This window comes from Serinus canaria, chromosome 1A, assembly GCF_022539315.1.
Source record: "Serinus canaria isolate serCan28SL12 chromosome 1A, serCan2020, whole genome shotgun sequence".
Lineage (NCBI taxonomy): Eukaryota > Metazoa > Chordata > Aves > Passeriformes > Fringillidae > Serinus > Serinus canaria.
Genome location: NC_066314.1, coordinates 57,970,574 through 57,993,433, shown reverse-complemented (window position 1 = coordinate 57,993,433; position 22,860 = coordinate 57,970,574). Strand labels below are relative to the sequence as shown.

The following is a 22,860-nucleotide window of genomic DNA, read 5'->3' as shown; positions in this document are numbered from 1 at the left end:
TTCCATGGCTTCATCAGCTTAAGGGGGCTTGGACATGCAGCCTTTGGGCAGGACAGGAGCTGGGAGATGGAGGGTTTGGGAAGAGTTTTGCTATTATACAAAATACTCTATAGAATGATGTCTGTGTATAAATCATCTTCCCCCATTCTTCTCCTCCATGACAGAAGAAACCACCCATCATGTGGGAGAAAGTTATTTCCAGCAAGGTGGGCTTCAGAGTATGATTGCCAAATTCATCAGAGGCAGGAGAAAGTAAGGAAAAGCCTGCTGAGAAGCAGGCCAGCCACAGGAAAAGGGGGGGTTATTGATCTGAAAAAGAAGAAACCAGACAGAGAACAGAGGACAGGTGCAAACATGCACAGTTTGGAAGAAAAATAAGATTTTCCAGTAAGTGAAAACTATTTCTGACTACAAGGAGAGTTTCTTACAGCCTCCAGCTGCCTCCAGAATTAGGTGCCGGGAGTTATATCAAGAAGATCAGGCAGGATCTGGTGTGAGCAGCTGTAACAGTGTGCAGTGGTATGGCACTGCTGGGGCCCTGCAGGTGCTGGAGTACCAGATATGACGTGGAAGTTCTCCTTGAGGAACCTGTGCTCCTTCAGGGTCACCCTCTGCAACTCTCCCTTTGTGCTACTGCTCAAAGGAGCACTCCTGACTCCAGGTGGGTGCTGCTGCTCTTTCTCCCATGCCACTGCTGGATGGGGGGGAGCAGATGCAGGGAATTCACCTGCTTGAAAACTGACCTAGCCAAAACCCCCACAAAACCCAAACCCAAAATATGGTATTCAGCATGAGCAGTTTCCAGTTCTGCTTGTGTCAACACCAACAGAGAACTGAGCAGGCTGCAGCATGATTTTTAACTGGCATATGATGATCCTGAACTTCTAGCCCAAACAGATCTGGGAATCTAAAGCTAAAAGACTCGGGAATGTTTCAGCCAGTGAGGCACTGAGAGCAAAAACTGCTAGTAAAAAGTGAAAGTCAACTTAATCTATGAATACTTTTTCATGGGACTTTTGTTCAGGATCATAAATTTGCTAAATTTTCTTCCCAACCTGAACGTCTGGCTGCCTCTGGAGTACCCGGGTGCCTTCAAAATACTAAGCAGAAAGCATTCCTCAGCACCCTTTTAGATGAGAAATGCTTGCACACTAGCCATGTGTGTGCTAGTTGGGAGGCACCAAACATGGATCTATTGGCTTTTCATTCACTTTTTTTTCCCCTGAAAAAAATTAAGATCTGTTGAGAAAAGGGTTAAATTGTTTCTGACTCATGCATGTGATTGACAGTTTCACAGTCAGCAAGATGGTGATGGGACAGGTCTGGCCTGAGGAACACTGACTTCTGAGGGGTTTGCTTCTTCCTAGCTCAGCCAGACTGACACAGGATGGGCAGTGCTGCAGTGGGCTTGTTCTGCAGCAGCAGCCTCTCTTTGTCATCTCCTGGACAGGCTGCTATGGGCATCAGCAGCTTCTCCAGTCATTTCTCTAGCAATTGCTTTTCAGGAACAAGCAACTATTCATAAGGATCAATGGATGCATTTTGTATTCATATAAATAACGTATTTTTTCTATGTGTTCAAATATACTGTCTTCGCCTGTAAGGATGTTAGCTCAAGTGATCTTTTCATCATAATGTATTTCTAATTGATTTTATTGTGGTTCTCTTAGGGCTTCACAGCATGCCTAGCTTTAACACAGTTGGTTACATATTCATGCAACTGGTGTAGGCTTTCTATTAAATAACACCTCAGCAAGTTTTCAGGCTTTCTTTTCATTTACTGGTGCCGAGTTTGACTTCTCAGTATTTTTAAGAAACCTTTTAACAATTTTGACAGAATTTATTACAGGATGATTAAACTGCAGAAACCTCATGCTTGATTGAATGTGCCGAATGACATATTATTTTCCAAAACATTCAAACTGTTAAAAATCAACCTGAGCCCCATAACCTGGCATGACCACTGTATGGGTGCCAGGTGAAGAAAACACAGATATTGTTCTTGGCATGGCATGCTCAACAATTACATTATTTAACAAAGCTGTTTCATAGACTGAGGGAATAATGAACCCAGATCACTGTGGTAATGATGGGGGCTGAAGGTTTGGGGAAGGGCAGGAGTCTTTAGTTAGGGGCCTGTAGGAGACAGATCTCAGCCAACAGCTTTTTCTGGTTGTTCCTGTTCTTTTTCAGTGCCTCTTGTCTGGCATGTTGAGTCCTAGGCATGATTTCCCAGAGCAACTCAAACTGTCTTTACAGGGTTACTTTTATATCTAGCTTACAAATAGGAGCAATAGGGAAGGCTGACCTGATTCTTATCCATCTGTTCTTAATAAGCTTAGATTTCCCTTCCAGATGGTTTCCAGCGATGTCAGAGGGCCCATTAATTGGTGTGCCAGTGCTCAACTTAGAAATGCTTGGGAAATGTCTACACGTGATATCCCCACCACTGGAGGAAGCTTTGTCTTTACTCACTCCCAAGGAGAAGTTTTATTTCAGTGTGTGTTCTGTAAATAATTTTTCTTGGTCTGTATCTTCAGCTTTGGTCTCCTTAACTGAATTTTATTTTCAATATTGTTTTCCATTTACTAAGTCCAAAGCAGGTGTTGGAAGTCACATTGGTCTCTGCTTAAACAATTTGTGCGCCCTTCATTCTTGCTTCTTGCAGGCTCTTTCTGAATGAATTTTGCAGATAGACCCTTGCAACTTCCAGTTTGCTTTTCTGTTAAAAATTCCTGCAGGTTTATGGGGCTTTTTTACTATGTTCTGTAGCATCCATCTCAAGCTGTCATCCATTCTGCTGTCCTGAAAGCCAGCTGACCTTTGTTTTGTCTCTCAGTTCAAGCAAGTTCTTCTAAGAGTCTTTTTTCATATCCTTTTTCCTCTTTGATTATCTTACAATATGACTTCATTTTACCAGTGACACGACCTCTGCCTTCACATAACTTATTTGACTGAAGGCCCTCACATCAACCCTAATATCTTAAAAAATCCTTTTTTGTTTGTTTGGGTTTTTTTTGTGTGATTTTCTGGTCGTTGGTTGGTTTGGTTGGGTTTTTTTCACTGAGCAAGTTAAATTCCTTACTAACAAACTGTCCTCTGTACATTTCCTTAGTCAGAAATGTGATTAATTTCACTGTAGGCTGCTAACTAAACCTAAACTTTGAGACAGTGCTACCAAAATACAGTTTTCCTATCAGGATCTTCTCAATCTGCTGCTATGCCTGAACAGTCTGAGTAACTCAGTGACATGTCTTGATTACTGGCTTTTCTTTTCCTTCCCAGACTGACCTTTGGATTGTTTTTTTTTTCTTCCCCTCAACTTTCAATTCTTTTAACATGTGGCATCTAGGCAGTTTCCTGAGCTGAAACATAATTAATGACACTCATAAGTAAACAAGCTGCATTACATAACTGGGAAGACAACTTGCAGGACTTTTCTCTATCTAAATGCCATCAACCAACATAAAAATTAACATAATCCTCTAATGACTGTTAATTCCAGATGATTGTGAAAGTTGTTGTTCATCAAGAGAAGCAGCTCTTTGCAGTGGCATAAGCTACATGGACTGGATAGCCAGGTGATCTATTCCCACTCTTGTGGAGGTTTTATTGGGGAACTTATAAACAAAAACTTGCCTTTTCATTAGGCAAATTCAGAGGTGTTGACTTCTACAGGTAAAACATGGGTAACAACCAAATAATACTATTGTTAACTAACCAAGCTCAGGTGTCTGCTCAGTGCCTGTTCTGTGGGCTGGCACACTCAGAGGGCAGAAAATGGCATGCCTGGGTTTGAGCACAGGCAAAAAGAAAATCCAAACCTTTTAGGACTTGTTTTCTTCCCTGAGGATTTGGAGGCTGGACAGAGTTTGGGTTTCCTTCTCAAGACTACCGTTAAGCAAATTGCCAGAAGTTGACAAGTTTTTTCTTCTCACTCCCTGTCTGTGTGCTCTCTGCATGTCTTGTGCCTTGCCTCAGAGTCTCCCCACATGCATTTTGATGTATTCTGCATCATCTCATAACTTATATCATTCATGAGAGGACCTTCAGAGGCTGAGGCCTGGATGTTGTTTATTTTCTTAAGCAAACCAGAGCCTCCCAACATTTCTTTTATTATTTTTTAGTATGTTGTCTGTGCATCTATGAGGAGAGTGCTCTTTCCTTTTGCAAATCCTAACTTACAGCAGAAGACAGTGCCAGAAAGCTCTCCTATGTGCTGACAATTGAATCATTTGGAGACCATTTTGAGAGCTGTGGTGATGTTCTCTAATCTTTTCCAGAAGGGCTGAGGAGAAGGCAGAAAGCAGCACAGACTGCAGAGATGGATGGGACTCTGGGGAGGCACCACCCCACCAGTCCCCAACCATGTGTTCTGTGATGGGAGGTGGAGTTCAGCTGGAATGCACTGGGAAACTCCAAGTTGTAGGCAATTACATCTGGTTAGCAAATAAAATGCTGTTCTGCAGGTCTTTTAAGCCAATTGTTTTTCTGATGGATAAGTCCTTTTTTTTTTTTTTTTTTTTTAAGTGTCCTAACTACTGTGCTCCTGCTTTAACCTCTACACAGTCAGAGAAGGCAATTCAGGCTGACCAGACTGGCACTCTCCAGTTTCAAGCAAATTATTGGAAGTATGAAATCAGCTTCAAAAGTGAAGCATCTGTCTGCTTGATCTCTAATGCAGGTGGGATGTGACTGGTGCTGCAACATAGCACGTTCTGCACAGGCAAGGCTTGCAGGCCAGGACCCAGGAGGAGTGAGGAGCTCTTTACTGATTTTAAGCAGTCAGTGCTACAGCAGCATGGAGGGGACTGTGGAAAGAATGTGCTAAGCAGGCACAAGGATAAGCGCAGATGTTAGTGCAAGGAAGGACACAGCCCAAGCAGAGGGAGATGTACAGGATGGGAGCTGAGGGTGGTTTTGGGAAGCCCCTGAACATGGCCGCAGGACTGACTGGGCCGGGTCCCTCGATCTTTTGGTCTGGGTATCTCCAAGAGGCAAACTGCTCCTTGAAACAGGGCAAAACAAGGTGACGATCTGTTCTTCGGCTGTCAGACAGGTTTTGATGTGTGCGTTCAGAGTCATCGCGATTGACACTGAAAGTGGAGATGGCACACAACAAAAGGAGAATACAAATTAAGCGCGTCTCAAAAAGGTGAGCCGAATTTCCCTGCGTTTCCGCCGGTGCCGGGCGGAGAAGGAGTCCCCGCAGCGCTGTCGGGACACTTCCCGGAGCCGCCAGCCCCAGCCAGAGCCCTGTCCCTGTCCCTGTCCCTAGGTGGCGGTGCCTGCCCAGCTCGGAGCCGCCGCCGGGCGGGCAGGCCGGAGGAGCGGGCCCAGCTCCGGCACCCTGCGGCGGGCCCGGCTGAGGGCGAACTGACAGCAGCGCAGGATTTTCAGGGTCCCGTCCCTCATGGGCATCTGCACGGCAGGCAGGTCGGCGCCCCCTCCCCGGAAAGTCCCGGCTGTATCGCTGCTGCTGAGCACGAGGTGCGGATTAGTGAGGAGCGGGGCCCTCAGGGGGCAGAGCTGCGGGAGAGTCTGTGAGGCAGGGCGCGCTGCAGAGCAGAGCGCACCGGAGGGCTGCAGGGCTATTGCCAATGCTTTTGGCACTGTCAGAACATCATCTGCCTCTGCCATTGCCCGTGCCCATCGTTCTGCACTATCTGCCCATCACTGACGGCCCTCTATGCAGGCAGGATGGAAAGCTGCCCGATGGGCACAACCACTGGGTTGAATACAGAGAGCAAGTGAACATCTCCCCCTCACGCCCAGCAGCACCCGGTGCCAGTCGCTCCCTTCCTGCTCTCCTTACCCCACAATGTAGGAGACTGTATCATATGGGGACAAGAGGTGTACCACAGCCTGTCCCTAGCACTGCATGATAGAGGTGCCCAAACAAAATCAGAAGCTCAAGGCAGACTTGTAGCAATACTTTTCCAAACTGCTCTGCCTGCCTGCAGCAAACTTTGGCTTGGAGATCTCCTGCACCACAGTTGGTATCTGTATATGTAATAACCCTGGATGTGTCTTTCTTTCAGTAATTATTCCATCACTTTTTAAATTGGTATAAAATTTTATCTTCCACAACATCTTGTAGCAAATATTTCCACAGCTGAACGGGATATTGCTTGAGGGAGCCTTTCCTTTGTCTTGCTTTGAACTTAGCACCTGCCAGCTTTGTTTAATAAAAGGGGTGCAGATATTCTCCCAGTGCTTTCTTCATCACATCACACATTTTTTGCCTTTTTTTTATTTTCCTCAATGCTCCCAGGAAACACAGCTCTGAAAACAGGCTGCCTTTACAGATGGCTTGGGAATTTGTTGAAGACTCATTTTAATTTGAAAATTCTGGTGTGTGAGAAGAGCTCACTTTCTGCATACTTCTGCTGAAAAACAAATCCCAGAAAATCACCTGCTTTTCCCATAAAAACTATCAAAACAGGAGCCATCACCATCTATAAGCTCATTTGGAAATAGCTCCAGAGCCAGGATTTGCAATTTCTTCTTCTGGGGAGCCTCTATTCCACCTCTGAGAGCAGTCAGAGGAGGGTGAAGGGCATCAGGGAGCAAGGAGAGTGGCACTGCAGGGGTGAAGGGAGGCGACATGCACAAGTAATCAGATGGCACTGCAGCCACCAGGGGTCCTTGGTTGGGAGACACAGAGAGAAGAGATGGACATGAGAGACCCTCCAACCTGCTTTAAACTGAAAGAGGGTAAGCTAAAATTAGATGTTAGGAAGAGATTCTTTACTGAGACTGTGGAGAGGCACTGGCACAGGTTGCCCAGAGAAACTGTGGATGCCCCATCCCTGGAAGTGTTCAAGGCCAGATTGAACAGAGCTTTGAGCAGTCTGTGGAAGGTGTTTCTGCTCATGGCAGGCGGACTGGAACTAGATGATCTTTATGGTCCCTTCCAACCCAAACTATTCTAAAATAGTTTCTAAAATTCTGTTCTATGCTAAATATTTCTAAAATTCCATGAAACACATCAGAGGAGCCCTGACACAGCTCAGAGACAAGGCCATGATCTGCCTGGTTTAAATCACTGGCTTCTCCCCAGATAGATGCTAAATCCAAGATTCTGTCTGTGACACCTCTGTGGCCCAAAGCCAATTGCTAACAAATATCTCTCCGTCCAGAACAAGATGCTGCTCCTATAACTTCTGCAGTTGTGGTGCTATGGTTTCAGATTCATCTCCACATTTTGAATTTCAAGTGGATTCACAGAAATACAAGAGAGACTTCAAAGGTAAAAAAATCTGTGTACTTACCTCTTGACATACTTATGGGAGAACTAACTTTTATGAAGCTTCTTTCCCAAAATGCCATTGAAAGTCTTTTTATGCTTGAATGTGAAAGCAATGAGGGAACATTTCATGGGGTACAGGCAGCATCTATTAACACTGGAAGAAGGGAAGGGGAAGGAAGTGAAACATAAAATAAAGAGAATGGAAGCAGTTTTTGTGAACGAATCAAAACTGGTGGCTGTGGTCCACATAGAGACTTTTTATAGTAATGTCTCTGTCTCCTTGATATTATGACATGCTGAGCTAAGATTGTAAATATGGGACCTTCCTAATATGTTTATAATTAGGAAATAAAGGGCTGAAATTAGGATACAAGTATGTTGAAGAGAATGAAGCTGGATAATTCAAGATGGATATGGTGTCCCTCTTGTGCACACACGTTGTAGGTGGTTGTTGGGTCCACTGTAATTTGACTTTCTATATGAATTCATTTTATCCTGGTGCACAGTGAGCGTGACAGGTTGGTGACTCTGCTTTCCCTTGGGTGTGACTGTACCATGCAGATAGGCCTTTTCCAAGCAGAAACCTTCTCCCCTTCTCCCCCCACCCCAAACTTCTGTAACCATTGTCTCCAGGGAGAGGAATAGGGAAGGAAAAAGTCAGGGGCATAGTAGCTTAAGCCAGTTATGAGCTGTATTTGAGTTTCTATAGTACATACACATCCTGTGCAGAACTTAAAAAGAAGTTGTGTGCAGTGATGGTTGTTCATGGTATGTTGTATTTGAAGGAGGCTGTAAGCTGTGGAAGGCAGCCCTGATTAAAACATTAAAAAGTGTGTATGTCCTTCACATCTAGAGGAGATGGTGTGCATTGCCCTATAGTATCTTCCAAAACTAGTCCAAGGGAGCAAGGGGTAGGTAGGATGTCTCCTCCTCAGGTCTGGAGTTGGAAGAAGTGCATGGCTTCTCTGGTGGCCTTGTTCAGGAGCTGGAAACAAAGAGTTTATTACAGCAAGTGAGCTGTAAGCAGACCAGGGATCAATGCTCAGACAGTGACCAAGCGCTACCTCAGCAGCTCCTTCTGGCTTTTATCTTCTCATCTGCTCCATCACTGTGCTCTTGTATGTGAGTGTGGGGAGTTCTTATCCTTACATCTTCCCTGGTGATAAAGCTGAGCCTGAGTCATCCAGCATAATCTGGGCACGTCATTGCAGGGGAGCTGGTGAATCTGGCATTCACCGGAGAGACAGCCAGGCTCCTGAGGCCTCTGCAGGCTCTGGGCTTTCCCAGCCTCTGAAGCATCATTTGGTGTTGCTGTCTGGTGGGCAGCACCAGCTGCCGGGTTATAAGGAGAAGCAGGAATTTTCCTGAGCATCTTTGGCAAGCAGCAAAACTGAGAGCACCTGGGATGGGGATTGAAATATGACGTGCTATGTCACATCAGTGGAAAAGAAAAAAGATGTAGTGTGAGTAAGGCAGAGTCTAGAGGCTTGGAGAAGGATTCTGCAGCTCAAAGAGGTCTGTTTTTGTCATAGGCATTTACACCACTATAAAAGGATCCAAATGTTTGCTCTGCATCACCACTTGGAGTGAGGCACAGTTAAAAAGATGCCCACAATCCTCCCCGAAACTTTCACAGGCAGCATTTCAGGCAGCCAGCGAGTGTTTTTCCTGTGCTATTACCACAAGATCACAGAGGAGAGGGTCTCTTCTTTTAACACTAGAAGAAGAGCTTGTGCTGGTTGGAAGTCAGGTCAGCAACCCTCTAAGGCTTGGTGGCTTTGGAGACAGATTCTATGTGAAGGGAAGAAAACATGAAGTTGGAATAATCAGCTCCTCAAGCAATCACCACAGCAGGAAAAGGCTGCACAGATACCTCCTTACTGACTGAAACAGGAGCAGGAGGGAACAGAGGAGGGGCTGGATGTAGGAGCAGCGCAGGAGCCTAATCCCCCTGTGTTTCACAATAGCATCTGCTCTCCTGGGAAGCATTCCCAGGTACCAAAACATCCTTTCTCATTCATAGTGCATTTATCTTCTCTTTCAAAAAATGGTCCAGAGACACCTGAATCTTCATTCTATGATAAAAATCTACAGAAGTCCTAGCACTGCAGTAAGCGGCAGTAGGAAACAGAACAAGAAAAGGTATGGGGTGTTATGCTCATTATTTTCCTGACTGTGGAAAATAATATCTGTTTATTGAGTCCTCTCCTGCTTCAGAGTGACTCATTGATCTGCTGATGTAGACTGGGTGCAGGTAGGCTGGGTGGTGGGTTTGACAGCGTTGGCAGCCTGTCACTGTGGCAGGCATGCTGCGAGGGGAGTGCACTGAGGAGACATCGCAGCGGCCTGGGGACTGCCAGGGCAGCTTCCCACTTTGTGCTGATGACAAGTTACGTGGCTGGGGTTGTTCAGAAAAGTCAGCTGGAGATGGAAAAACACCATAATGGCATTCCTAGAGTTGTGTTCTATATTCTTCTGTTAAGGCTGGTACTGGTGACAAGGTGGAAGGGCAGGTCCAGCTGAGGCAGCCTGCTGGTGAGCTGGAAAGATCAGGGAATGAGGCTGACATCATGTTTTTTAAATGCTGGAGCCTAGAGCAAGCAGAAGAGTGGGACTGGAAAAGCAGACATATAAGTAAGGGGGAATTTGTGCAGTGGTGTTGGAACAGGCACAGTCAAGATAAGTAAAAGAGAAGAAAATTAGTCTTCCAGTGGGAGCAAAAGCAGATGTTGATAATCTGTTGTGATTTAGGTGATCTTTTCCTTCTCTGATTCCTCTCCCAGTTCAGGAAAGGGATAGTTTTAATAATTTCTTAGGGTCTCAGCAGGGATTGTGTGAACAATTTGTGCCACGACATTTTCTTTTTAATTTTTTGGCCTGAAGAGGCCAGTATGGCCTGGCCATGGTAAGGGGAGGTAATGCAGGGATCATGCTTGAAGAGCTGTTGGTAATTTCTTCAGATAGGTCTAGGTTATGATATTGTTAGGCATGTTTAAAAGCACATAGCCAAGCAAGGAGGGAAAAGCTGACATTTAGCTGAAAGCCCAATGTGAAGCCTCTTGCTGCAGAGCTGCACTGTAACAATGGACATTTACTTGTAGCTTGTAAAAGAGAACAGTTTATACAGAATATAAAGACAGAAGTTTTCTGAGGCAGTCCCTGAAACATGACCAGGAGGCTCTCTTGTGGAAATCCCTTGAGTTTGTTAGTCTTACTCAAACTTGTTTCAAACAGTCAATCAGATGGTCCTTCACACACGTTCCCTTCAGACTGGGACCATCCAGCACTGCCTGAAATAGGATATGAGGTACGTAAATATCTCTTCACATCTGCACACTAGGTTGGGAAAAGTTGTAGTCCGTAACAGCTTGCATCAAGTAAATTTAAAGAACATGCCTGAGACCAGGAACTGGTTTTGTTAGTTTGCAAACCTGTTACTCCGAAATCTGCAGCTATAAGAGGGACAGGGATGGTTGAGCAGGGGAGCTTTGTAGGGGACACAGTTTTGTCCATTCACACCGTGGTACTGTGTATCTAAATGGCCAGTGTACAGAAATATTTGTTTATCCACTGTACCTTTAGTTTGACCTAAATGACAGCTGATGATCTGATCTGGAGGTTGAGCCTCAGTGCTCACTATTCATAGGACTGTTTCTCCTTTAAAACTGTCATGCTCTTGAATTTCAAATCAAAGCATGAGCTTTGGGAGACCATCAACTCAGTATTGCTATAATAAGGTTCAGGTCTTGTGTGTTTTTGAAACATCAGGCAGAGTGATTATAAATAAAGTTGCTTTGATGACTCACTACAGTAACACCAGGGCTTGTCTATGAGGATGAGTCAGTGCACAAGAAAGATAAATGTGCACTTGATAAAGAACAACAATTTCACCTTCTCTTTTCCAGCTGGACACCTTATTCTTAAATCCCAGTGTCATAGCACAGCTTTGCTTCATCTTGCTTAGGATTGTAGATGTTCTCTGGGCGGAAGAAATGTGCTCCTCAGAATCCAATAGCTCCTTTGTATTAATGGACAAGCTCTCAGAGGAGTTTAGAGCATGCTGGGACAGGAGGGAAGGACCATGAAAAAGTGAGAGAGGGCTCTGAAAAATCCCAGGCCACGATTGCACCCCCAGTGGGTGTTGGCCAGGTCATTAGGGAGTGACCAGGGAGGTATAACCAGAAGTGTCGTAACACCTTGGTCTGTGTAGCATCAAGTTTTTTTTCCAGCCAGTAGCAAATCGCGACAAATTGAAACCCTGCTTCAGCAGACAAGGATTACAGAATCCGCAGGCTCTGGAGGACTCGAAGCCTGACACTTAGGCAACATTTCCAGCTGTTTGTGTCCACTTTACTTCATTCCCCTGGGTGGCAGTGGAGCCATTCAGATGCTGGCTGGGCCCCCATGCCGTTCTTGCAGCGTGTGGGTGGTTCCCCCTTGGCAGGAGGCAAACCCTCTTCCGCGCAGCCCTGATCCCAGGCACATTCCTCGGGAGCCGGCTGCTCGATTCCCTGATTTACGATGGAAAGAAAAATAACTAAATCCAAAAGTGGGAGGGGACATGAAGTAAAAGGGTTGGGGCCCTGTGGAATTAGATCTTGGTTTATAGAAGATTTATGTTTTAATTAGGAAAACCTAGCAACTGGGAAGATTTTTATTATAATGATGGCTATTATAAACCTGGGGTTTACACTTGGGGTGCATTCAAATTTTGTTTTGTAAGTCTGGTTTTATATAAGCTGTTTTTAAAACTATCAGATTCTGTGACCTTTTTTAGGAAAAAAACAGCAAACCATTTTAAGTTCATGTTGTACATACGCTCTTTGTTGGTAGAACAACATGAGTTGGGGGAATGTTTTCTTCACTGTTTGGCTTCTTGTAGCTGTAATGTTCTCATTCATAATGGTGAAGGCCAACTTTTTTTTTTTTCATGATATCTGAGAGGTTGATTAACCACAGCCAGAGGGAGTGAGTGGACTGTTTCCCTAGGGTATGGAAGACCTACATTTAATCCTATCCTTGAACTGAACCTAAAGCTGCTTGTTTTGGTACCTACCACTATCATTTCACAAATGGAGAGAGAACAGGACAGGATCACTTGGGCTCAAGGGAAGTAACCAGAGATGCCAGTCCAGATCTGAAGTTTTCCAAGGAACAAAACAGCACCAAAACAGAATGTTCCTGGAAAAAAATAAGTGGTTCCAGTTGGCATGAGCATTTTCTACAAATTCAGAAAAAGTATTTAGTCAAAACCCTGGTGGATTAGCTCTTTGTTTTGAAGGTGTAATGTGTAGTTTATTTTCTTGTGTCTAACCTGGTCACAATTGAACAGAGTATGAGAAATTAGTAGATAGGTTTGATTTAAAGGCTAGTGATGGGAAGGGTATAACTGGTTAAAGTAATTTTACCCCTCTGAAAATGTTTCAATACATCTAAACACATGACCTCTTCAGTTCTTCTCTGAAAACAGATATACTGCATTTGTAGAAAATGTGGTCTGCTTGCTGGCCAGTGTTTTGTCAGAAAAACTGCAGTTTGAGACCAAACCTTAGTGTTATTGCTAATGAGACTTAGTGTTCAGGGCTGCAAAAGAGCATTAAAGAGCAATATTTGGCCTGTGATCTATTTTCTTTATCCCTGGATGAGATGTGACTAGCATCTAGAATATTCTTTTAATTCTCTTCTTCCGCATCAAGACAATCTTGTATTTCTGCATTAGGTCCTGTTGTACTAGCAAAGTTTATTTTAAATATATTTGAAGCACAGTGTTTTCATGTGTGTAGAAAGAGCACATGGAAAAGGGAAGCCTGGGCAGGAGGTGAATAAGTGGTTCCTGTTCCACAGTATGAATCCATCTGATATTCCTGCTGTCTGTAAGCAGAATTTTGGCTGAAGGATCTCTGTGAGACTCATGGGAGACTGTGGAAAAGTTACAAGGCTGTAGGATGTGTCTGCATCACAATTCCTGGGGGGTTTCCAGAGTGCAGGGAAAATGCTGTGCTTCCTACTGTGTGAGTATGGGTCTGATCCTAGATCTTTTGTAAGCAATAAAGCAACAAAAAACAATGATGAAAGCTGCTAGATCAGCTCCATGTGTTGATGCCTTAAAACAAGCTCAAGCAGAAACACCTGGCAAGGATGGTTTTGGAGCTACCTGGGAAGGAAAGAGAAGAAGGTGCTTGTGGAGGAGTTGGCTGCCGAAAGGCTGATAATGGATATTTGTTGCTTTAGTTGGGTGCTTTCTTACCCGTGTTTTTAAATTATTCTTAGGAAGCTGCTTTGCTAGAGATGCCACTTGTTCACATCAATGCTGTCCATCCAGCACAGACTACCATAGCATGTTTGTAAGTGAAGTTCTTGTTGGAGAGTTTGTTCAGGGAAACCATGATTACTATTGCCTTCCAACCAGACCTGAAATTTCAGACTTTTGAACAGCTGTGTAGATAACGAAAGAAATCCTTCCATCTTTGTCGTTTTTGAGAAGCACCAGATTTACCTGGCATATATCTTGGAGGATACACATTCATCCTGATAAAGATGATGTTAGATGTAACAAGACATTGTTACCTCTAATAACACTTCAAGGTTCACTGTTTTTGAACTCTGTGTTGCATATAAGAACCTCACATCTGACATTCAGCTACACTGCAGCTATTTCACTTAGAGGAAGGAAGCTAAAGGATAACTTATGGAATGGCTGGGTCCACTATGAGCATTGTTTTCCTTCTAAACAGGCTGGTAGTAGTTAAATCATAATAAATAATATAACCACCACAACGTGGTGATGATTTGGATACAAGTGCAATATAGATTTAAATGTGCCTTGTGGTTAATTTCTAAAACTAATTGCTTCCATGTAAGGTATGGTACATAAGTAGATGTTTTTTAGGACATACTTGGGGAAATTAATATAGAAATGGGGTAAATAGAATACAAAAAGCATGTTTGAGGGGTGACTCTCTGGACTTGTTTTTCCATGGAGAGAAGATCATCAGCATCTTGTCCGTGTAAGAAAAGTAGACAATAGGCTCTAAGCTGTTTTTGTCCTGTGGTTTGGCTGCTTTGAATTTTGTGGCAAGAAAAGGCTTTTGGATCATATCCTAAAGGACTGTTACATCATGTTCCCTAATTTCTCTGCTGGTCCCATTTGGTTATCTTGCAATAAGAATCATAAGGACTTCAATTCAGATGGAAAAAAAATTATTCCTGGATAACAAAGAAGCAAATGATTCGTTGATCTTTCTCAGTTTGCCTTGGCTATTGATCATGTCCTGAAGCCAGAATGACGAGACCCATCTTCACATAACGTGCCTGAGAGAACAAGGAGATGCCACAGCCTGTACTGCAGTCCAGTCATACCGCAAATCAAAACAACAGTAATCTCCCACTCTTCTAGGAAAGAGTGAAGTTGTTCTTTTGAGTTGTCAGTGCCCTCCTGATCTGCAGGCTGGGCTGGGATCTTACCTTAAGGTGCTTAGACAACCTCCCTCTCAAAATTTGAAGGATAAGTGCAAAACCTTCCTTGGATTTACAGCAGGATATTCTAGTGGAGTTCTCTTTAGTGTTGCCACACAGGGGTGCAGCAGCCTGCTGTGTGCCTGGCCCTCCCATGTAGGCAGTGTTGGGATGTTAAATTGGATCTGTTCGGGAGCAGGGGGTGCCATTGCAGGCAACTGTTGCTCAGCTTTTGCTCACGGTGAGGGAAGAAGAAATCATTTAGGACTGAGGTAACAGGGAGTTCTCCTGTACTTGCCTGAGGGTTGGTCATGTTCACTCTGCTGGGAATGAGGTCTCCCACTCTTGCCCAGAGCTGAGTTTGGGGTCATAATGTTGGAAACACCTGAGTGTTGGTGGCCCCATCGTGGCTGGCCACTGGGAAGCACTGAGGAGTTCTGCAGCCTCTGCCAGTGAGAAACCCTGGGAATATAGAAATTGATACTAGAAAACATCATGGGAAGCCCATAACTAATGCTGGGGATGGAGTTTGCTTTATTTCCTGATTGCTCTCAGGACTTCTCACCCTGTTTTTCTGTATGAAGTCTGCCTTGTTCCACTGGTGACACTCAGTCCCAGACCAGAGCTTCCCTGGATTTAGGTCAAGAAAAGCAGGGATATGGCAGCTGCTCAAGTCAGATCCCCACCATGCCATTTGGGAAATCCATGGTGAGCTGAATAATGGCACAGAGCAGTGTCCCACTAGGGCTGTGGAGCCAGTTCCTGCAGCAGTGAGCAGTGAGACACAGGGGCTTTTTGAGGGCTGGCTGCTGGCATGGCCACCTCCTTGCCACCCTGCAGGCTGGCACTGGTGGTGGCTGTTCTGTATTACCCTGCTGCTGCTGCCTAGAATTTCTCTGGGGGGTGGAGAAGTGCCCCAGTGATGTGTGCTCCAGCTAGGATGGATGAGAGGTTTTTCTGCCATCTGAACTTTCTGCTGTTTTCATGTTTTCTCTAGGAAATCCCCAAAGTCAGTCAGCCCCTGGACTGCATTGTTGCATTTGGTTTAATTCCACTGTCTTCTATTTTTTAGGAGAGTTGTGGGATTTGAGCAGAAACTGAAGGTTTTTCTCATGCAAACTTGTGAGCTCATCAGGAGCTTTGTGGACATAATGGACATGGATCTTGTTTGCCATGTTTAAGGACAGGGCTTTTTTGAAGTCAGTTGGTAAAGATGCATTGGAAGAGGTGATAATTTACTAGACAACTCTTCCAGTTGTTGGTAAGATTGTTCTTTTAACTTTCCAATAGTCATCATGCCAAATCCAAATCTGTTGTTGTTCCTCTAGCCCACCTGTCTTGCTTGATGATGTTGGTGTTTGCTGGGTGTAGATGCTTTGTGTTGCACTGTTATCAAACCTCTTGTTCCTCCCCATGAAGTGCTCCTGTCTGTTTGGCTAGCCAAGATTTCAGTTCTGTGCGGTGACAGCCTGAGGACCCCATTTCACTGGTTGAGTAGTTTCTGACCAAGGGCTGGAGCTGCATGTGTGGGTGTCTGAGATGGACTCATGCCATTACTGGGTACAAATATTTTCTCTGCAACACAGAACACCCCTAAGGGTTTTTAGTTAACTGCTTCCTGTCACTGTCTGTGCACACACACACACACACGGGAGTCTGCTGGTAAGTTTTTTATGGAAGTCACGTTTTGGATTCCCAGTTTAACAAAAACACCCTGCTTTGACAGGCTTGTAACTGAACAGACACTGTTAGATAAAGCATGTATGCAAACAACTTCCTTCCTTCCTGCTCTGTTGTTAAACCTGGTAACTCAAAATCCAGCCACCTCATTTCATGCTTTTCTGAAGGTGAGGAGGGAGGGGACTGTACTTTAATTTCCCAAAATGCTATTTGCTATGTGTAGAGTATTTTCCATTTTTTAATGTTTGAACACTTCTTTGCCAGTGAAATGCTGGAGGACTGAATGTAATATCTTGCTGTTTCCATCTTCCTTGCTGTCTGACAAGCTTTCCCACGAGGTTATCACACATTAGAGCACACTGTCCCTTCACATGGTCAAGTCCCTAAGGCACTATTATAAATTCACTGTTACGTATTGATTCAGTTATTGTGTGACAAAGGTAAGAAGTGACTTCTGTTCTTTGTGGTGGAGAAGGAAGTGAAGGAGGTAGACATGGACCATTAGAGGGGAATGAATACATGCTGGGCATGCATAAATGGCACAGCTGGCTGCAGTGTATTTACTGAGAGAGGATTTGGTGTCTGACAAGTAGGTAAGATGTTGTTTAACTACCAGGAAAGCTATATGTGTCCTACAATGATTACTTATTTACCCACCCCACAAATATATCACTGTGATACAAGGAAATTACTGTGATAAAGTTCCTGTGGGTCTAGGTAACCTTTCTGCAGGTTTAGGTAAGGTTCATAGAAAATGCTCCAGTTTAGTATTGGGGTCTTATATCATGATGCCCCTTTTCTGGCACTAACTATGGGTTGGAAATTCAAAAAACACCTTCAAACAATTAAAATTTCCCTTGAAATATTTCTGGGGAAAAAAAAAAAGAGAAGAAAGATACTTAAGGAACCAGAAAACAAAGCAGAAAGAGAAAGAAAACCTGTGGCCTTTTTGTGGATTTCAGAATCCCCTTTTCACTCTTTGAATTGTCTTCATTTTTTTTTCATAAAGCATGCCTCAATCTCAAAGCCACACAATCAACAGTCCTCCAGTCATTGTTTATAGTGAAGTGTCAGTCATAGCAAGATTAAGGTAGTTTATATTATCCCTTTTTAATTTAATTACTATTCATTATCAACTATTCTGTTGTTTAAAACAGAATGGCAGCTCTGATCCATATTTTTCTCTTGAATGGGGAAATTAAGCTCCACCAGTTAAGTTTTGTACTTTACATTACAACAGGAAAGAGCAACACTAAATCCCCTCAAACTTTTGCCCTCTCAAAATTGCTAGCAGGTTGGAAAGGTGACTCAAATGTTGAGTTTGATCCAGAAAGCTGACTCAGGTGGAATGCTGAAGGTCAAAGCCTTTGCCAGGATGCCACCTGCATAAACAGCACCAATTAGATGTTCTGTCTTCTGAGAATTACTCAACTCATTTGCTGGTATTAAAATGTAGGTGTGGAGATGGCTATTACTGATACCACTTGCGTGGGAAGTTCATTGAATATAAAGGCTGGATCTGCAAAATTGAAATTTACAGCAGCAAATTTTAGATTTCCAACAATCCTCCCTAGTTTTCAGGAAATAAGGAATCAAGTTTTTGAAGCTGTAATTGAATAGGAAAAAAGTTCTCATGAAGCAGTCAGAAGCATTTATTTGTGTGGCTCCTTGACATTTATTATTTACAGCTGGTCCCCTCCAAAGCAGCTTGGAGACGGCAGATACCAAAATGTGAGCTGGACTCTGAGGTACGTCAAGCACATTCATAATTATGTCATTGTGGCTGTTTTATATGAGTTTGCTTTGCCATCAGGTACTGTAATATGATCACAAAACACCACTGATTTTCAGAAGGTACAGGGTGTGTAAAGGCACGAACCTAAGATAAGCAAGACAATCTAAATGTCAATATTTAGAAAATGCATCTCCATCAAATACACCAACATAATATTGTTATTTAAAGTGCACCCCTCAGTCTCTACTGTTGTTCAGGTTGGTTCATTGTTCAGAAATCCTTGAATATTCCATAGACCAGAGGCTGAGATTCAGCTGACCATTGCACAGAAAGGAGTGCAGGGTCTAAATAAATCTCAAATGCTTTTAATATAGCAAGGATATAATCATACTTTGTTTCCTTTAGTACATACTGGAAATTTTCTTTCTCATCCCACTGGTTCCAGTAATCCTCTGTTCTTGGTGTGAATATTCTCTGTACCCTGTTTATTTCTTGTACAGGTTACAATTGTGCTGTCTTTACACAACTTTTACTGCATCAGAGTTATTATGAGAAGGAAAGGGAAGGATATTTCAACACACACTAAAATGAGTGTTGGGTTTTTTTCAAATTTGAACATATTACAAAGACATGCAATTTACTAAATTACTATGAGTTAATTCTAAAAAAAAAAATATTTGAAGAAATTCTGGAACTACTTTAGTTTTATAGTAGCATACTATGGACACTAAGTACAAAAGCATGTGAAATTCTTCAGCCCTGACAGGACAACCCTTTTAGCTGAAGAAATTGATCATTCAATTTTTAATTTTTTCCCTATTCTTCTTACTAAGCATTTAACAACATGCAGACCTTAATAATTGTCAGAGACAAACATCTGTCCTTAAATAGCAGCAATTTCTTCTGCCAATAAAATTGGTTTTCTTCCCCTGCTTTGAGCCATGAGTTGGCATCACAAGGGCTGGGCAAGCAAAAGACAGCACACAGAGAGACCCCCATTTATTGAGGCTGGGGATTACCATCTGTTTTTCTGCTCCTGCTACAAAATAAGTCCTAATAATAGTAGGGGTGGGGTGGGGGGTGTGCTCAAAACACAGAAAGAACACAACATCCTTTCTTTAGCTGATCAGGTCTTGTAATTTTTTTTTAAGTAGTATTTTAAGATACTCAATCCGTTTTTATGATGATGTATGTTCTATGCCTCTTTAATTGCTCTTATTTTGCAAATTTGAGTGAGAGAAAGTCTTGTGGCTTAGGTCACACTCGTCTGGATATTGTTTCCTAATGCTTCTGACAGAAAAATTAGTGAGTACCCCCCTTGTGAAAGAATTAATGAGGATTCCTAGTTCACTAGGCATTTATTGAATTAATGGCTAGGTTTGGTTTTGGTTTCTTAGTTTGGACAAGGCCTTCTAAAGTGATACTACTGATCTAAATTCTGTGTGCCATTGAAATGATGGCTCTGGCCACTTCGCTTGCCAGTTGTTTCAGCTACTTGGCAACAGTGACCATGGTCCATTAGATCCTTGGTGTCTCTGAAGGGTTTTGAAACCTTAGTGGTTCATACCTGTTGGCCATATCAGGCATGCTTTAGTACTATGCAATTAGTTGCAATATCCTTTAAAAGAAAACAAGAGGTTATCTTTGTGTTTCCAAAAGACTAGCCTGTAGTGCACTTTGTCTTTCATAGGCATGTTTTGGATTTTAGCATCTTAGCACAGAACTATTCCTTTTATTTTAGCTCCTCTCTAATCTCTAGAATTGGGTACTTTCTTACCTCTTGTCCTCCCTCCCTTCCACTCACCACGGTTTTATTTGATATATTTTCTGACCATTAAAAATGTCAGTTTTATTAGAATAATTCTAAGACTTTGTATGCAATGATAGGTATTTTGCTTTCTGAACAATTTTGAGTAAACTTGTATTAGGTAAGTGCACATATGATGTGAATGTAACACAAACTTTTCTCCAAATGAAGCCTGATCATTTTGATTTGCAGTTTTATTAGTGAAAAATACATTTACTGATAGACTGTTAGGATTTTACCTTTCTATGTGAAGAAACCTGAGAGTACATTAGAACTTAGGATAAATCTTGAGATACAGGCATAAGTCAGAGCATATTTCCTTAAAAGTCTAGAAGGGGTAGATGAATATTGTAAAATGAGTAAGGGGACTGTGACATACTTGGCCTGGTTTGGGAAACAAAAGGTTTTTGCTTATAGCTCAGGATCATCAAAAACATATTTTCCACCCAAGCCTTCCTTGTCCTCCATCATCTTTCCCAGAGAATGGTGAGGAAAGAAATTTGCATTTGTAACTGTGGACCAGCTCCCCCAATGCAGCTACATCATCTAATTTTCTTGATCAGAGCCAGAGCCAAACCCATTCCTCTCTTCCTCCATGGGACAGGAACTCTGTTTGCTGCCATCCCTATCCATAGCAGTCTGGTAGTAGCAACGTTTTTCTGGGGAAAACTCTGTGGTGCAAGCGGGGTTGTCCAAGTGGAAACAAGACTGCCCAGCTGTGAGGTGTAGTGTTGGCTGCAGGGAACCAACCCTTCAGGCCTGGGGGCTGTAGTAATGAAAGAGCCAAGGAGGGCATACAGAAAACACCTTCCTCACTGCTTCTTTCTGTACAGGTTCCACCACTACCTCCCCAGGGTTGGCATCCTGGAAGCAGCAGAAAAGAGTACACCAAGGGATTGTACTGCTGTAGTGTGGTTTGTAGGAAAAGAAGGATAAGACAAAACAGACTACAATAATTGCAAAATATCCTTGCTCTGAAATGACGCAAGTTTGCCAGAGAGCTCTCATGCAAAAAAAAAAAAAAAAAAAAAAAAAAAAAATTCTGTAGATTCAGCTCTCCCACATAAACAGCTTTCTTTCAAAGTCAGAGTCCAGGGCGAACAGGCACACAGTTCAACACAATTCACATACATTCTGCTCCCTGCTGCTCTTGCCCACCAAGCTTCAAAAAGTATATGCCACTCAATCAGTGTCAATATAATTTCTGTCATAGCCACCAAACAGTGCAACCTTGAAATTTAGCAGAATTCAGCACAATCTGTTTAGTTTGAGTAATTAGTTACTCTTCCCTGGTTCTGTCTTCCCATGCAGGAGGAAAGGAATTGTTATCAGAAGATGATGCTTGCCAGAACACAGGGTGCCCTCTGACAAGCAGGACTTCAGCTCCATTAAACATCCCCACGCCCTCGGAACAGAAGACTCAGTGTTCTGTATTCTTATGGCTTGGAACAAGCAAATATTTCCTCACAAGCAAATATTTCCTCCTGTACATTTCTGAAGTGATCTCTCTTGCACAACAGCAGTATGCATTCAGGCAGTTCACTCTAATTATCGCTTTGTAACATTTTGCATCTGCTTCTGTTAAGTCACTGAAGTTCCTAGTATGTTTTCTTGAGTTTTTTTATTTTTAAACAACTTGTGTCTGTGTCTGTCAACAGCTGCCCTCTTCATTTTATGCACTTTGAATGCATTCATTTTCTACAATGTGTCTTGATACTGCAGCTCAGCTCCAAGCTGGAACCCACAGCAGTCCTTTGACAGGCTCTCTGTTAGGCTTTCAGGTCATCCCTAATTTCAGGTTTTCTTCCAGACTCATAGATTTTGTTGTTGAATGACAAATAATACAATTTAAGCTCTCACAGAAGTGTAGGAACTCCTAGTTCTGCTCTCTCCAGCTGGAGCCAGAAGCAGGCTGGAACACGTGGGTGAGATATTTGTATCCTTGGAGTTAGCTGGTGTCACCCACTCCATCAAGGTGGGGGTCAGTCTCCTCTCCCAGGTAAAAAGCAATAGCACAAAGAGGAAAGGACCACAAGTTGTACCAGGGGAGGTTTAAATTGGATGTTAGGAAAAATTTCTTCACTGAAAGGGGGGTCAAGCACTGCAACAGGCTGCCTAGGGAAGTGGAGGCATTTAAGAGTTGCATAGATGTGGCACTTAGGGATATGGTTTAGCGGTAGACTTAGCACTGCTGCTTTAACAGTTGGACTCAGTGGTCTCAGAAGTTGTTTCCAGCCTTAATGATTCTATTGTGGGTTCCAACCCATTTGTAGTAAAGTAATGGAATTCCAAAAAAACCGCAGAATAAAAGTATAGTACTTTAAAAAGTGTATTTTAAGTTTGTTTTTATAGTTCCAAATTAAATACATTTTCTATGAAATGTTTCAGTCACTTTTAAAAATAACAGTTTTGTATCCAATGGAAAAACTGTTGTTTAATAAAACTCTGCGGCAATCTCTCTTGGAAACAGTCTACTGCAAAAGTTTGGATGTTCCTGTTCATAGATCTTGTCCCTCTTTCTTTCTTTCTGTGGTTCATCAGTGTATTTTCTTAAGTGTGAATTTGTTAGATTTAGTGGGTTCTTTCCTTTCTAAGTTGTACCAGTAATAATCTCAGATGGTGCTACACTGCCACAAACCCAGGCAGACTGGCATGCAGTAACAGTGGCGTGCTGAGACTGGTTGAAGTGCTCAGATGGAGGAGGACACCTGTACGCTCCATTATTCTTCTGTTGGTGTTTGAGAACATTCAAGTCACCAATTAAGCAATTAGATGCATATCAGTGTTTGCTTGGCCTTATCTTCCTGATAAAATACCTGGGCAGTACCAGTTTGGACAGAACTCAGGGATTAAGTAGCTCAGGTGAAAAAGCTGAAGTTGGTATAACTGAGGCAGTGACATTCTTTCAGGTTGTTCTGTGTGACTGTGTTA

General features: G+C 43.0%; 1 long non-coding RNA gene across 1 annotated transcript; it reads left to right on the top strand.

Moving 5' to 3' along the window:
• The first annotated feature begins 17,928 nt into the window (after window positions 1-17,928).
• On the top strand, window positions 17,929-22,396 carry LOC127061019 (uncharacterized). The gene is made up of 2 exons (XR_007780416.1): window positions 17,929-18,135; window positions 21,241-22,396. It is a non-coding gene; the product is annotated as an uncharacterized LOC127061019 (long non-coding RNA).
• Window positions 22,397-22,860: the final 464 nt, after the last annotated feature.